Below are 16,763 nucleotides of genomic sequence, written 5' to 3' on the forward strand. Positions count from 1 at the left end.
TCTTATCTTTTTTGTAATATATTGATTAATAAAACTTGTAGTAATTTGACTCCTTTGATGAAATTTCATTTTTATTGATTGGTGTTTTATGTTTAGTGGTTATGTTTTAATTCGTTAAAATACATATTAATAGATTAGCCTGATCAATCAATGGCTTAAAGTTTCACATAATAAATTAAAATAATTTGAAACATACTAATTTTTCTATGTTCTAGGAAAAATAATTGATTATAAGTGATTTTAATCTATTATTCCAAAGTATTTTTTCAAGATAATTGATTACAAGTGGTGTTAATCGATTATTATAGAGACTTGTAATTTTTCGGAAGTCATTTGTGATCCATGATACTTAACTAATATAAATATTAATAAATTATTTCACATTCTTTTTTTTTCTCCGGTATATTTATATGGACAAAATTTGGAAGTATTCGGTTGAGTTGACCTCGACTCAAATTTGATTGCATTGGACTGAGTTGACCAAGTCAAAATTTGCCCGTATTCGGCCGAGACGACAGCAACCAAAATTTGACTATATTCAGCCTAGTTGGCTCCGGTCAAAATTCAATCGAATTCAATTGAGTTGGTCGCGATTGAGATTTGGCCGAGTCGGCCTTGACCTAAATTTGATCGTATTCGGCTGAGATGGCCTAGGATGAAATTTGACTGTATTCAAATGAGTCGGTCACGATCGAAATTTGGCCGTATTCAACCGAGTTGGCCACAACCGAAATTCGGCCGAATTCAGTTGGGTCAGCTCCGGTCAAAATTCGGTCATGTTGGCCTTGACCGAAATTTAGCCGATTGGTCCAGAGTCGATCGCGACCAAAATTTTGTCGTATTCAGGAGAGTCGGTCCCAACCTAAATTTGGCTGAATTCAGTCGAGTTGGCCATGACCAAAATTCGGTCAAGTCGGTCCTAGCCTAAATTTAGCCGTATTCGGTCAAGTCTCAAAGAAAATTTGATTATATTCAACTGAGTCGGTCGTGATCGAAAATTGACCATATTCAGCCGAGTGGGTCCCAACCAACGAATTTAGTGGAGTCAACCTTGACCGAAATTTGACTGATCAGGCCCTAGCCAAAATGTGGTCATATTTGGCCAAGTCGGCTCTAGCCAAAATTTGGTCGTATTAGGCAAAATCGGCCTTGGCCGAATCTAGTCAAGTTGATCTCAACTGAAATTTTACCGAGTCAGCTCTGGCCCAAATTTGGTCACGTCGTACCCGACAAAAAATCTGCCAAATTTTATGGTGTCGGCTTTATGGACACAAGTTATAGATAATTCAATTTAAATTTATTTTATGAAAAATAGATTTTGGATTTTGAACTTGATCCAAATATTTGGATATGGATTTTAAAAAAAATCCAATCTACTTTTTCTGAGAAAATGTAGTTGGATCGAAAATCTAATGTAATTATTTGGATCCAAAATGGATATGGATTGGATCATTAAAAATCCAATCCATGATCACTCATAAGGGAAAGTTTTTTGTTATGTGCTTTCACCAGTGTGATTGAAAGTTTAAGGAAAGTTTTATGGCACCATCTCCAACATGGAAGATTGGATGAAACCATACCACCTCTAATGAATTTATTTTGATGATGATTTTGGAAGATGAGGATAAAGATGTTTTGAGAGTGTTAAGTCTTTCACAAAAGACAATCACAAGGCTTTTAATTCAACACACTTAAAAAAAATGTTTTTGTAAAGTTAAAAATATGAAAAAAATGGATTAATTAATTGATTATGTTTTAAAATAATCGATTAAATTGTTCATAAAAGGTTTCTGAACAAGATAAACGATTATCAAGTCAATTAACTGATTAGACCAAAGAGCATTTGAGCTATTTTATTTGTTAAGAATGCTTTCAATTTTTGTGAATAAAAAAAGGTTGTGTTGTAATGATTGCAAAAGTCTCATGATTTTCTTTTGTTGTTATCCAGTTCCTTGTTGTTGGAAGTGTTTTAGTATATTTCATCTTGTGTAATCAAGATCTCTGATTTATATCATTTTAGAGTGTTTCAAAGGTTGAACATATCCTTTTGAGTGTGTTCAAGAGATGATATTTTTGTGTTTTATTGCCTTGTGTTTGTGATTGTCATTGTGAGTTCTTTGTACAAACATTGAAAATAGTGAAATCTAGTTATTCTAAGGTTGAATAACTATTATTGAATGTAGGATCATTTATGATCTAAACTAGTATAAATTTGTTGTGCAATACTTTATCGACCTTTATATTTTTCTTTTTATGTTGTTGTTACCTAATCAATTATTAATATTGATTTCTAAATTAGTTGTATTAAAATTTTCAAATTCAACTATTTTTAATAGAACTTGAATAAAGGAAAAATCTTTTGAGAAAGTTTCAAAACCAATTTAACCCCGTTACCCCCTCCCCGTTTCACGTCATTGGTTTAGTTGAGTCAGCTATTCTTTTCTAACAATAAATAACATGTAAAGAACTAAATATGATTCAAAACAACTTGTAAGATTTAAAAATCAAATTGCACTAACCTAGGTATTTGACCAAATAAAAAAAAAATAAGCAAAAACACTCAAGTAGAAGCATGTTATAGAATTCTAAACAACATATAGAATGATTTAAGAAAGAGGAACAAACGAATTGAACTAATCAACAATCACTATAACTTGGCACATATAAGGAAAGAAAATAAAGGACTCTAAGCAATTATGGACATTATAAGAAACAAGACAAGTAAAGAAAAATGTAAAGAAAAGAGAAAGAAAGAAAGCTTAGTTATTTTTCTCTTGATGATTGAGGACCAAAATTTTGATTAATGAATAATGACTTCTTTTTCAAGATTGGATTCATCCAAAAAAATTTGCAATTTGCCTAGTGGACCTAAAAGCAAGTAGAGAAAAAAATTAGAATATTCGCTTGTTCATTTTATCAAAAGAAATTGCCAACAAATTTGGAAGCATTTAAAGAATACAAATAGTAGTTTTATCATATTACATTGACATTACAAACCCCTTACCAAAGAACAACTATAATGAATAAATCCAACATATAACATATCTCGTCCTTAAAGTCATATTGAACACCACTATAAATACGAATACCTTACAAATGATGTTATGCTACTTATATGTAAAATTCATTTTTGTTTAATGAAACTCTTTACTATGCATTTAAATGGACTACTCAATATAATGCTTAAAATTTATTTCAAATCTAAAATTTATTTTTGTGATATTTCTTTCGTAACACTTTAAATGTTTATACTTTTATTTAACTAACTTTTATCATTGTATTTAAACATTTCATAATTATAAACTTTTGATTTTAGTATTATAGATTTACTTTATCTTCTATTAATTACATATATTAAATTGTTTTATTTTATTATTTGAAATGTTTTTATTTAGTTTATTATTTATAACTATTAAAACAAACCAAAAATAGAAGAATGAAGGATTAAATTATATTTTAAAGTTTTCCTAGATCTTTTCATAATGCTTCTTTTGACTAGAGTTAATAGACAAAGTTTATATTTAACCAACAATTTGTCAACCAATTTTCTTGAGAGTAGCATATAGTGAAGTGCAATCGCAAGTTTGAATTACACACTATAACTCTTTACTTTTTAATATTGTTTATGAAAAATCTCTCGTTATAAGGTTAATAACATACAATATAAAGGATAAAAGTGAAAAGATATTTACAAAAAAACATTGTTAAATTGGTTGGTTTGATAACTTATATTATACTCAATCTTTGAATAATACGATCAAGCACCACTAAACAAATTAACACTATGAAGATACAAGTGTGTATTGATTGGACCTTAGTCACTCTTGGTTGAAACAATCCTAGTATTATTTGCACATGCAGACAATCCTTGTCTGAAAACTCAATTATTATTTGGAACACGACTACTCTTGGCTAAAACCCTTAAGTATTTTGAAATTCAATCACTCATTCTCCAACCGAGTATTGTTTGGAAAACAATCTCTCAGGGATAACACTCAGTATTCTTCAGAATTGTAGCTACTCCTTACTAAACCTGGGTATTATTTGCAAAAAAAAAAAAACACTCATGGCTAAACGATAAGAGATACAATGAAAGTAATATAAAATATCACGAGGTTTCTCATTAGAAAAAAGGTTACGTCTTACAATAGACACAAATATTACACATTCTTCAAGATATCTAATGAAAACAAACAATGTTCTTCCTCAAAACTACAAGGTTAAGGATAGCTAAAGGAAATAAGAGCTTGTGCACATTCTTGTTAAAAGAGTTTCATCAACCTTCCTTCTTATAAATTCATCTAATTGTTTTTAGAAACACTTTAAGAAATGACAAAGTTTCACAAGTCTAGGTACCACCTAAACATAAAAATCCAAAGATAAAAGTAAAATTCCATAGCCGGGAATGAAACTCGGATCTCCTGGGTGAAAGCCAGATATCCTAACCGCTGGACGACAATGAAAATGTTAATAATAAATTGTAAAACTTGGGTATTATTTGCAAAAACACCATTCATGGCTAAACTATACGAGATACAAAGAAAGTAATATAAAATATCATGAGGTTTATCGTTAGAAAAAAAGGTTACGTCTTATAATAGACACAAAGATTACACACTCTTCTAGATAGCTAATGAACAATAATAATGTTTTTCCTCAAAACTACAAGGTTAAGGATAGCTAAAGGAAACAAGAGCATGTGCATATTCATGTTAAAAGAGTTTCATCAACCTTCCTTCTTCATAAAGATCTTCTTTATATAGATATAAGAAGAAAATAACTTTTGCACATTGTTTAAATCCATTAAGGGTCTTTTTTAGCTATGAACATTTATAAGTTTGACGTGCACTATGAAGAAAAGTTAAAAAAGAAATCCAAAGATAGTAGTAAAATTCCATTGCCGGAAATCAAACCCGGATCTCCTGGGTGAAAACCAGATATCCTAACCGCTGGACAACAATGAAAATGTTAATAATAAATTGTAAAACTTGGGTATTATTTCCAAAAACACCATTCATGCCTAAACTATATGAGATACAAAGAAAGTAATATAAAATATCATGAGGTTTATCGTTAGAAAAAAAGGTTACGTCTTACAATAGACACAAAGATTACACACTCTTCTAGATAGCTAATGAACAATAATAATGTTTTTCCTCAAAACTACAAGGTTAAGGATAGCTAAAGGAAACAAGAGCATGTGCACATTCATGTTAAAAGAGTTTCATCAACCTTCCTTCTTCATAAAGATCTTCTTTATATAGATCTAAGAAGAAAATAACTTTTGCATTGTTTAAATCCATTAAGGGTCTTCTTTAGCTATGAACATTTATAAGTTTGACGTGCACTATGAGGAAAAGTTAAAAAAGAGGAAAAGTTAAAAAAGAGGAAAAGTTAAAAAAGAAATCCAAAAATAGTAAAATTCCATTAGCAGGAATTGAACACGAGTCTCTTAAGTGAAAGCCAAATATCCTAATCGCTGGACGACAATGGAAATGTTGATAATAAATTGTAAAACTTGGGTATTATTTGCCAAAACTCCATACATGGCTAAAGATAGTAGTAAAATTCCATTGCCGGGAATTGAACCCGGGTCTCCTGGGTGAAAGCCAGATATCCTAACCGCTGGACGACAATGAATATGTTGACAATAAATTGTAAAACTTGGGTATTATTTGCAAAAACACCATTCATGCCTAAACTATATGAGATACAAAGAAAGTAATATAACATATCATGAGGTTTATCGTTAGAAAAAAAAGGTTACGTCTTACAATAGACACAAAGATTACACACTCTTCTAGATAGCTAATGAACAATAATAATGTTTTTCCTCAAAACTACAAGGTTAAGGATAGCTAAAGGAAACAAGAGCATGTGCACATTCATGTTAAAAGAGTTTCATCAACCTTCCTTCTTCATAAAGATCTTCTTTATATAGATCTATGAAGAAAATAACTTTTGCATTGTTTAAATCCATTAAGGCTCTTCTTTAGCTATGAACATTTATAAGTTTGACGTGCACTATGAGGAAAAGTTAAAAAAGTGGAAAAGTTAAAAAAGAAATCCAAAAATAGTAAAATTCCATTAGCAAGAATCGAACCCCAGTCCCGCTGAACGGCAATAGAAATGTTGATAATAAATTGTAAAACTTGGGTATTATTTGCAAAAACTCCATTCATGGCTAAAGATAGTAGTAAAATTCCATTGCCGGGAATCGAACCCGGGACTCCTGGGTGAAAGCCAGATATGCTAACCGCTGGACGACAATGAATATGTTGATAATAAATTGTAAAACTTGGGTATTATTTGCAAAAACACCATTCATGCCTAAACTATATGAGATACAAAGAAAGTATTATAAAATATCATGAGGATTATCGTTAGAAAAAAAGGTTACGTCTTACAATAGACACAAAGATTACACACTCTTCTAGATAGCTAATGAACAATAATAATGTTTTTCCTCAAAACTACAAGGTTAAGGATAGCTAAAGGAAACAAGAGCATGTGCACATTCATGTTAAAAGAGTTTCATCAACCTTCCTTCTTCATAAAGATCTTCTTTATATAGATCTAAGAAGAAAATAACTTTTGCATTGTTTAAATCCATTAAGGCTCTTCTTTAGCTATGAACATTTATAAGTTTGACGTGCACAATGAGGAAAAGTTAAAAAAGTGGAACAGGTAAAAAAGAAATTCAAAAATAGTAAAATTCCATTAGCAAGAATCGAACCCCAGTCCCGCTGAACGACAATAGAAATGTTGATAATAAATTGTAAAACTTGGGTATTATTTGCAAAAACTCCATTCATGGCTAAATATAGTAGAAAAATTCCATTGCCGGGAATCGAACCCGGGTCTCCTGGCTGAAAGCCAGATATCCTAACCGCTGGACGACAATGGAAATATTGATAATAAATTGTAAAACTTGGGTATTATTTGCAAAAACACCATTCATGCCTAAACTATATGAGATACAAAGAAAGTAATATAAAATATCATGAGGATTATCGTTAGAAAAAAAGGTTACGTCTTACAATAGACACAAAGATTACACACTCTTCTAGATAGCTAATGAACAAAAATAATATTTTTCCTCAAAACTACAAGGTTAAGGATAGCTAAAGGAAACACGAGCATGTGCACATTCATGTTAAAAAAGAAATCCAAAAATAGTAAAATTCCATTAGCAGGAATTGAAGAGTCTCCTAAGTGAAAGCAAAATATCCTAACCGCTGGACAACAATAGAAATGTTGATAATAAATTGTAAAACTTGGGTATTATTTGCAAAAACACCATTCATGGCTGAAGATAGTAGTAAAATTACATTGCCGGGAATCGAAGCCGGGTCTCCTTAGTGAAAGCCAAATATCCTAACCACTGGACAACAATGAAAATATTGATAATAAATTGTAAAACTTGGGTATTATTTGCAAAAACACCATTCATGCCTAAACTATATGAGATACAAAGAAAGTAATATAAAATATCATGAGGATTATCGTTAGAAAAAAAGGTTACGTCTTACAATAGACACAAAGATTACACACTCTTCTAGATAGCTAATGAACAATAATAATGTTTTTCCTCAAAACTACAAGGTTAAGGATAGCTAAAGGAAACAAGAGCATGTGCACATTCATGTTAAAAGAGTTTCATCAACCTTCCTTCTTCATAAAGATCTTCTTTATATAGATCTAAGAAGAAAATAACTTTTGCATTGTTTAAATCCATTAAGGGTCTTCTTTAGCTATGAACATTTATAAGTTTGACGTGAATTATGAGGAAAAGTTAAAAAAGAGGAAGTTAAAAAAGAAATCTAAAAATAGTAAAATTCCATTAGCAGGAATCGAACCCGAGTCTGTTAAGTGAAAGCAAAATATCCTAACCGCTGGACAACAATGGAAATGTTAATACGACAATGGAAATGTTAATATTAAATTGTAAAACTTGGGTATTATTTGCAAAAACACCATTTATGGCTGAAGATAGTAGTAAAATTACATTGCCGGGAATCGAAGCCGGGTCTCCTTAGTGAAAGCCAAATATCCTAACCCCTGGACAACAATGAAAATATTGATAATAAATTGTAAAACTTGGGTATTATTTGCAAAAACACCATTCATGCCTAAACTATATGAGATACAAAGAAAGTAATATAAAATATCATGAGGATTATCGTTAGAAAAAAAGGTTACGTCTTACAATAGACACAAAGATTACACACTCTTCTAGATAGCTAATGAACAATAATAATGTTTTTCCTCAAAACTACAAGGTTAAGGATAGCTAAAGGAAACAAGAGCATGTGCACATTCATGTTAAAAGAGTTTCATCAACCTTCCTTCTTCATAAAGATCTTCTTTATATAGATCTAAGAAGAAAATAACTTTTGCATTGTTTAAATCCATTAAGGGTCTTCTTTAGCTATGAACATTTATAAGTTTGACGTGCATTATGAGGAAAAGTTAAAAAAGAAATCTAAAAATAGTAAAATTCCATTACCAGGAATCGAACCCGAGTCTGTTAAGTGAAAGCAAAATATCCTAACCGCTGGACAACAATGGAAATGTTAATACGACAATGGAAATGTTAATATTAAATTGTAAAACTTGGGTATTATTTGCAAAAACACCATATATGGCTGAAGATAGTAGTAAAATTCCATTGCCGGGAATCGAACCCGAGTCTCCTGGGTGAAAGCTAAATATCCTAACCGTTGGACGACAATAGAAATGTTAATAATAAATTGTAAAACTTGGGTATTATTTGCAAAAACACCATTCATGCCTAAACTATATGAGATACAAAGAAAGTAATATAAAATATCATGAGGTTTATCGTTAGAAAAAAAAGGTTACGTCTTACAATAGACACAAAGATTACACACTCTTCTAGATAGCTAATGAACAATAATAATGTTTTTCCTCAAAACTACAAGGTTAAGGATAGCTAAAGGAAACAAAAGCATGTGCACATTCATGTAAAAAGAGTTTCATCAACCTTCCTTCTTCATAAAGATCTTCTTTATATAGATCTAAGAAGAAAATAACTTTTGCATTGTTTAAATCCATTAAGGGTCTTCTTTAGCTATGAACATTTATAAGTTTGACGTGCACTATGAGGAAAAGTTAAAAAAGTGGAAAAGTTAAAAAAGAAATCCAAAAATAGTAAAATTCCATTAGCAAGAATCGAACCCCAGTCCCGCTGAACGACAATAGAAATGTTGATAATAAATTGTAAAACTTGGGTATTATTTGCAAAAACTCCATTCATGGCTAAAGATAGTAGTAAAATTCCATTGTCGGGAATCGAACCCGGGTCTCCTGGGTGAAAGCCAGAGATCCTAACCACTGGACGACAATAGAAATATTGATAATAAATTGTAAAACTTGGGTATTATTTGCAAAAACACCATTCATGCCTAAACTATATAAGATACAAAGAAAGTAATATAAAATATCATGAGGATTATCGTTAGAAAAAGATGTTACGTCTTACAATAGACACAAAGATTACACACTCTTCTAGATAGCTAATGAACAAAAATAATGTTTTTCCTCAAAACTACAAGGTTAAGGATAGCTAAAGGAAACAAGAGCATGTGCACATTCATGTTAAAAAAGAAATCCAAAAATAGTAAAATTCCATTAGCAGGTATTGAACACGAGTCTCCTAAGTGAAAGCCAAATATCCTAACCGCTGGACAACAATAGAAATGTTGATAATAAATTGTAAAACTTGGTATTATTTGCAAAAACTCCATTCATGGCTAAAGATAGTAGTAAAATTCCATTGCCGGAAATCAAACCCGGGTCTCCTGGGAGAAAGCCAAATATCCTAACCGCTGGACGACAATAGAAATATTGATAATAAATTGTAAAACTTGGGTATTATTTGCAAAAACACCATTCATGCCTAAACTATATGAGATACAAAGAAAGTAATATAAAATATCATGAGGATTATCGTTAGAAAAAAAGGTTACGTCTTACAATAGACACAAAGATTACACACTCTTCTAGATAGCTAATGAACAATAATAATGTTTTTCCTCAAAACTATTAGGTTAAGGATAGCTAAAGGAAACAAGAACATGTGCACATTCATGTTAAAAGAGTTTCATCAACCTTCCTTCTTCATAAAGATCTTCTTTATATAGATCTAAGAAGAAAATAACTTTTGCATTGTTTAAATCCATTAAGGGTCTTCTTTAGCTATGAACATTTATAAGTTTGACGTGCACTATGAGGAAAAGTTAAAAAAGTGGAAAAGTTAAAAAAGAAATCCAAAAATAGTAAAATTCCATTAGCAAGAATCGAACCCCAGTCCCGCTGAACGACAATAGAAATGTTGATAATAAATTGTAAAACTTGGGTATTATTTGCAAAAACTCCACATGGCTAAAGATAGTAGTAAAATTCCATTGCCAGGAATCGAACCCGGGTCTCCTGGGTGAAAGTCAGATATCCTAACCGCTGGACAACAATAGAAATATTGATAATAAATTGTAAAACTTGGGTATTATTTGCAAAAACACCATTCATGCCTAAACTATATGAGATACAAAGAAAGTAATATAAAATATTATCGTTAGAAAAAGATGTTACGTCTTACAATAGACACAAAGATTACACACTCTTCTAGATAGCTAATGAACAAAAATAATGTTTTTCCTCAAAACTACAAGGTTAAGGATAGCTAAAGGAAACAAGAGCATGTGCACATTCATGTTAAAAAAGAAATCCAAAAATAGTAAAATTCCATTAGCAGGAATTGAACACAAGTCTCCTAAGTGAAAGCCAAATATCCTAACCGCTGGACAACAATAGAAATGTTGATAATAAATTGTAAAACTTGGGTATTATTTGCAAAAACACCATTCATGGCTGAAGATAGTAGTAAAATTCCATTGCCAGGAATCGAACCCGGGTCTCCTGGGTGAAAGCCAAATATCCTAACCGCTGGACGACAATGGAAATATTGATAATAAATTTTAAAACTTGGGTATTATTTGCAAAAACACCATTCATGCCTAAACTATATGAGATACAAAGAAAGTAATATAAAATATCATGAGGATTATCGTTAGAAAAAAAGGTTACGTCTTACAATAGACACAAAGATTACACACTCTTCTAGATAGCTAATGAACAATAATAATGTTTTTCCTCAAAACTACAAGGTTAAGGATAGCTAAAGGAAACAAGAGCATGTGCACATTCATGTTAAAAGAGTTTCATCAACCTTCCTTCTTCATAAAGATCTTCTTTATATAGATCTAAGAAGAAAATAACTTTTGCATTGTTTAAATCCATTAAGAGTCTTCTTTAGCTATGAACATTTATAAGTTTGACGTGCATTATGAGGAAAATTTAAAAAAGAGGAAAAGTTAAAAAAGAAATCTAAAAATAGTAAAATTCCATTACCAGGAATCGAACCCGAGTCTATTAAGTGAAAGCAAAATATCCTAACCGCTGGACGACAATGGAAATGTTAATACGACAATGGAAATGTTAATATTAAATTGTAAAACTTGGGTATTATTTGCAAAAACACCATTTATGGCTGAAGATAGTAGTAAAATTCCATTGCCGGGAATCGAACCCGGGTCTCCTGAGTGAAAGCCAAATATCCTAACCGTTGGACGACAATGGAAATGTTAATAATAAATTGTAAAACTTGGGTATTATTTGCAAAAACACCATTCATGCCTAAACTATATGAGATACAAAGAAAGTAATATAAAATATCATGAGGTTTATCGTTAGAAAAAAAAGGTTACGTCTTACAATAGACACAAAGATTACACACTCTTCTAGTTAGCTAATGAACACAAATAATGTTTTTCCTCAAAACTACAAGGTTAAGGATAGCTAAAGGAAACAAGAGCATGTGCACATTCATGTTAAAAGAGTTAAGTTAAAAAAGAAATCCAAAAATAGTAAAATTCCATTAGCAGGAATCGAACCCGAGTCTCGAGAGTGAAAACCAAATATCCTCACCGCTGGACGACAATGAAAATGTTGATAATAAACTGTAAAACTTGGGTATTATTTGCAAAAACACCATTCATGGCTAAAGATAGTAGTAAAATTCCATTGCCAGGAATCTAACCTGGGTCTCCTGGGTGAAAGCCAGATATCCTAATTGCTGGACGACAATGGAAATGTTGATAATAAATTGTAAAACTTGGGTATTATTTGCAAAAACACCATTCATGCCTAAACTATATGAGATACAAAGAAAGTAATATAAAATATCATGAGGTTTATCGTTAGAAAAAAAAGGTTACGTCTTACAATAGACACAAAGATTACACACTCTTCTAGTTAGCTAATGAACACAAATAATGTTTTTCCTCAAAACTACAAGGTTAAGGATAGCTAAAGGAAACAAGAGCATGTGTATATTGATGTTAAAAGAGTTTTTTATAAGTTTGACGTGCACTATGAGAAAAAGTTAAAAAAGAAAGATTACACACTCTTCTAGTTAGCTAATGAACACAAATAATGTTTTTCCTCAAAACTACAAGGTTAAGGATAGCTAAAGGAAACAAGAGCATGTGTATATTGATGTTAAAAGAGTTTTTTATAAGTTTGACGTGCACTATGAGAAAAAGTTAAAAAAGAAATTCAAAGATAGTAGTAAAATTCCATTGCCGGGAATCAAACCCGAGTCTCTTAGATGAAAGCCAAATATCCTAACCGCTAGACGACAATGGAAATGTTGATATTGATTTGTAGGTAATTCATATCAAATGCTCAAGGTTTGTGTCTGTTAAACAATGTATATTTATTGTATATCCAAACAAAAAGATTATCAAAGAAAGCATATTTGTTTGCATATGTTCAAGAAAAAACTTATTATATGAAGAGCACACACAACACTTTCATTTGTTAAACAGAGTGCACAACAAACAACTCTTACATTTTTTTAGTCACACAACTTACGTCTCTTACGCAAAACTAGACATTTATTTGATACTCATAAAAATATTTGTAATACTTAACTTGCTTAAGTAAAAATCAAAACCATGATCTTTTGAACTTTGATATAACAACACTTTTTACATTTAAATGTTTGGCCCTAAAATAATATTTTATATATTTTAAAATTATTTTTTTATATTACTCCAATCACTTACAAATGTAATTTAGTATATAAATATGTAATTATCCATTCACAATAATATATTAAAACTACACCAATTCATATTTATTCATTATAAATCTAATGTTATTTTACATGAACAAAAAATTGGATATTAGAAAAAAAATACTAATTGTATTTTTTATTTGATGTCTATAATAATATTTTTCAACTTAATTAACAAAAATTATACATATGTATAACACATTATAATGTAGTCAAAATAATTTCTATATTTTTATTTTTTGTTAAAATTTTATATCATTCATTTTTAGTAATCTAACTTCTTTTTTATCAAAAATAAAATTTAAACAAGAGAATTAATATTAAATTATTTACATTTTATTATTTAAATTAATTCTAATAAAATTGATTTTTTAAAATCTAAATAAAATACTACAATATTGTACATTTATCATTATTTATTTTTATTTAACATTTTTATTTCTTTTAATTTTTCCTCCTTTACTGTGAAAGGAATAAAAAACTAAGGTTGGAATTCGATTTTTACATAGTTAAATTCTAAAATAGGACCATTATTTTGTGTTCAAATTTTGATATTTTGTAACTGTATAGTTTTAAGCACAAGAAAATCATTAAATAATGCATTGTATGAGTTGGTCGCTCAATCGATTGCTGACCATGTGAGATTACTTTGAAGAAGGTATGTGGCCATATGGCCAACAACGACCAATTGACGATTGGATCTTCGCCCAATGTCAGTAATTGCATTGTCCTTAGGATTTCACCATGTGTACTGCATGGGCCTGTTGATCGACCGAACGTCAATCAAATGAGATTACTTCGAAGAAGGTCTGTAGTCATGTGGTCAACAACAAACGGTTGATGATCGGACCTTCGCCTAGTGGCAAGAATTAGATTGTCCCCAAAATTCCATCCTGGATCCATTTATGCAAGTTATATGCAATAACTACCAACTAGTCAATGTTAGGCAGATGGTAGGCGTCCTTTAGGCATGCATTGTTGAGGTCAGTGAAGTCAGTACACATCTACCACTGGTCGTTGGATTTCTTCATCAACACCACATTGGCAAGCCACATGGTGTACTTTATCTCCCGGATAAACCCAACTTCCATAAGCTTTTGAACCTCTACTACACTCGCCTTTTGTCTCTCCTTTCTGAGTCGACGCTTCTTCTAAGCCATCGATCGGACCTCTTTGAAGATTGTTAGCCTATGCGACATCACACCCAGGTGAATGCTCGACATGTTCGCTAATGGCTCCAAAATAATTGTCGGTGTTGGTTCGAGAGTCCAGGTTTGCCATGGACACTTCCAAGGGGTGCATCTTGCGTGAAAGGTAGTAAAGGGTACTCTTCAATCCAACAACATAATATTCCTGTGTGATTTGTTGATCGGCATGCACGATGCATATCCCTCCCTTATGTACAAGGAATTTCATGATCAGGTGCGGGGTTGAGATGATGGCATTGAACGCGTTAAGACACAGTCGACCTATCAAAACATTACAAGGTGTTAGCTTCTACCAAAAAAGAGTGAACCCTTACCTCACGATCGCTCTTCTTCGAGTCGATGCGAATTCTCAGGTCTAGGTACGCTCGTGTATCCACTAGTTTTCCAAAAAAACCCACAATCTGTTTATTATAGGGGACGATCTAATCCTCAGAGATATCCATCTTTTGAAACGTGTTCCAATACAAGATATTAACTGAGTTGCCTTGATCAACCAATACTTTGTTGATGTCGTAGTTGGCCAACTCAATTGATATGACCATGGGGTCATCTTGATCGGGATTGGGAGCTTTATAGTCTTCATCCGTAAAGGTGATCAAAGACATGCTTTGAATCTTCTTCTACACTAGGTGCACAGACTTGAGCACCCAGATATGCCTCTTTTGGGTGGAAGAGGTGGACCCATTGCCTGTGAAGCCACCCGAAACGGTATTGATGTATTCTTTGAGGGGACAATCCTGACTCCTGCTTCTGGCGATCGGATTGATAAAAACACTTTGGGGATCTTACAGGACACCTCCTTTAAGGAGGATTGCGTTCCACTCGATCCTTTTGTATGTATTACTTTAGTTGGCCAGCTCTAATGAGCTCCTTTATCTTGCCTGAGAGGGTGTGACATTGTTATGTCATATGACAATACTGTGTTGGAAGAGATAGTGCTTACTCCCATCAACATCAGGTGGTGAGGGTTTCTTCCCGGGAGGGTGCAGGGTATTGGCGTTGAAGACTTCCTACAAAATCTTGGCCTTTGAGATATTGAGGGGTTGCAGTTGTTGAACTTTGGTCTTTTTGGCCGCTCAAGGCCTTTACTATTGGGGGTTTGCCGACCTGATTTGAGTCTCTCTTCTCTAAGACAGATAGTTCAGCACAGACCTACTTTTGAAGGTCCCTTATGTCCTCCATTTGCATAAATTTGGTCGTTCTTTCCCTCGGTTCCTTAATGGTCTTTGGAGGCTTCCTACTGATGTTATTAGAAAAAACACTATTTTGTAGGTCGGTGGTGAAGTGATGTTTGGCCATCTCGTCACTCAGATTCTTCATATTCACAAACATTTTGTTGAAGTGATCCACGAAGCTTCCCAAAGCTTCATCTTTGCCCGGTTGAACGTTGACTAGGGTTATAAGGGTCAGAGCTGCCGACTAAAGGGCAACGAACTACGTGCCGAATCGCACCTTCAATGTCACGAAACTGTCAATATTAGTCAGTGGGAGCTTAGAAAACCACTCCAATACTTTTCCCCATAGGGAGGACGAGAAGACCTACACCAGAAAGGGTCATTGATTGCGTGGAACATCATTTGGTTCGAAAAGATGTGCAAATGATGATTGGGATTTGTCGTTCCATCATACTTCTCAAAGTTAGGCACCTTCCATCATTCAGGCAAGTAGGATTTCTAAGATCACAGGTATGAAGGGGAACAACCCCTCAACGTGGACTATTGTGGTGGACAGATTAAAACTTGTGCTGGTTCTTGTACTCTCTTGGACAATGCGAGTACACTCTTCCTAGTTCGAGTGATAGGCTCTACTCGAGAAGGTTGTGGTTGTTCCTCTCTTTCCTTGGTGGGTTCCACCTGAGTGCTTGATAGGCCATGGTATGGGTTCCTTCCCTTACTCAAAATTTTGATCTTTGCCTGTAATTCTATTGCATCTCATCCATGCGTTGTTGCATTCTTATTAACATTTCCCTTGTATCCATTTGGTCATCAAAGGCATCTTCCACTACTACGTTGCTCGTCATGTTTATTGTGGCCACCATGTAAGAATATAGGTAAACAAAGGCTTAGCCCCACAGTGGATGTCAAAATGTTTCAGGTGTAGGGGCTAAGCGTCTACTCAAACAATTTGTCAAGTCTTGTGATTAAGGTTGGACTAATCAGGATCCAAATGCTTTTTAAACCTGATTATTAACCTTTTTATGCTAATTTCGGCATTAGTTACCCACTCTGATGTCGTTCGGCAGCCGAACGGCTAATCATTGTTACACATAACTTATATAAACGAACCCCAAGGAGGAATCCTGTAGCAGTGAAACTACTAACACTACAGGGGCACCGTTTGGCTACCGAGCAGCTGGTTGTTATTGAACATAACTTGCATAAATGAACCCCAGG

The 16,763-nt window shown here is 32.6% G+C and overlaps 6 non-coding genes across 6 annotated transcripts; all 6 read right to left on the minus strand.

Moving 5' to 3' along the window:
- Nucleotides 1–5,568: 5,568 nt before the first annotated feature.
- TRNAE-UUC lies at nucleotides 5,569–5,640 on the minus strand. Its single transcript has one exon. It is a non-coding gene; the product is annotated as a tRNA-Glu (tRNA).
- Nucleotides 5,641–6,202: 562 nt separating this feature from the next.
- On the minus strand, nucleotides 6,203–6,274 carry TRNAE-UUC. Its single transcript has one exon. It is a non-coding gene; the product is annotated as a tRNA-Glu (tRNA).
- A 561-nt stretch (nucleotides 6,275–6,835) lies between these two features.
- TRNAE-UUC lies at nucleotides 6,836–6,907 on the minus strand. Its single transcript has one exon. It is a non-coding gene; the product is annotated as a tRNA-Glu (tRNA).
- A 2,393-nt stretch (nucleotides 6,908–9,300) lies between these two features.
- On the minus strand, nucleotides 9,301–9,372 carry TRNAE-UUC. The gene has a single exon. It is a non-coding gene; the product is annotated as a tRNA-Glu (tRNA).
- Nucleotides 9,373–10,911: 1,539 nt separating this feature from the next.
- TRNAE-UUC lies at nucleotides 10,912–10,983 on the minus strand. Its single transcript has one exon. It is a non-coding gene; the product is annotated as a tRNA-Glu (tRNA).
- A 607-nt stretch (nucleotides 10,984–11,590) lies between these two features.
- TRNAE-UUC lies at nucleotides 11,591–11,662 on the minus strand. The gene has a single exon. It is a non-coding gene; the product is annotated as a tRNA-Glu (tRNA).
- Between the last annotated feature and the right edge of the window lie 5,101 nt (nucleotides 11,663–16,763).

Source organism: Vigna unguiculata, chromosome 7 (genome assembly GCF_004118075.2).
Source record: "Vigna unguiculata cultivar IT97K-499-35 chromosome 7, ASM411807v1, whole genome shotgun sequence".
Taxonomy (NCBI): Eukaryota; Viridiplantae; Streptophyta; class Magnoliopsida; order Fabales; family Fabaceae; genus Vigna; species Vigna unguiculata.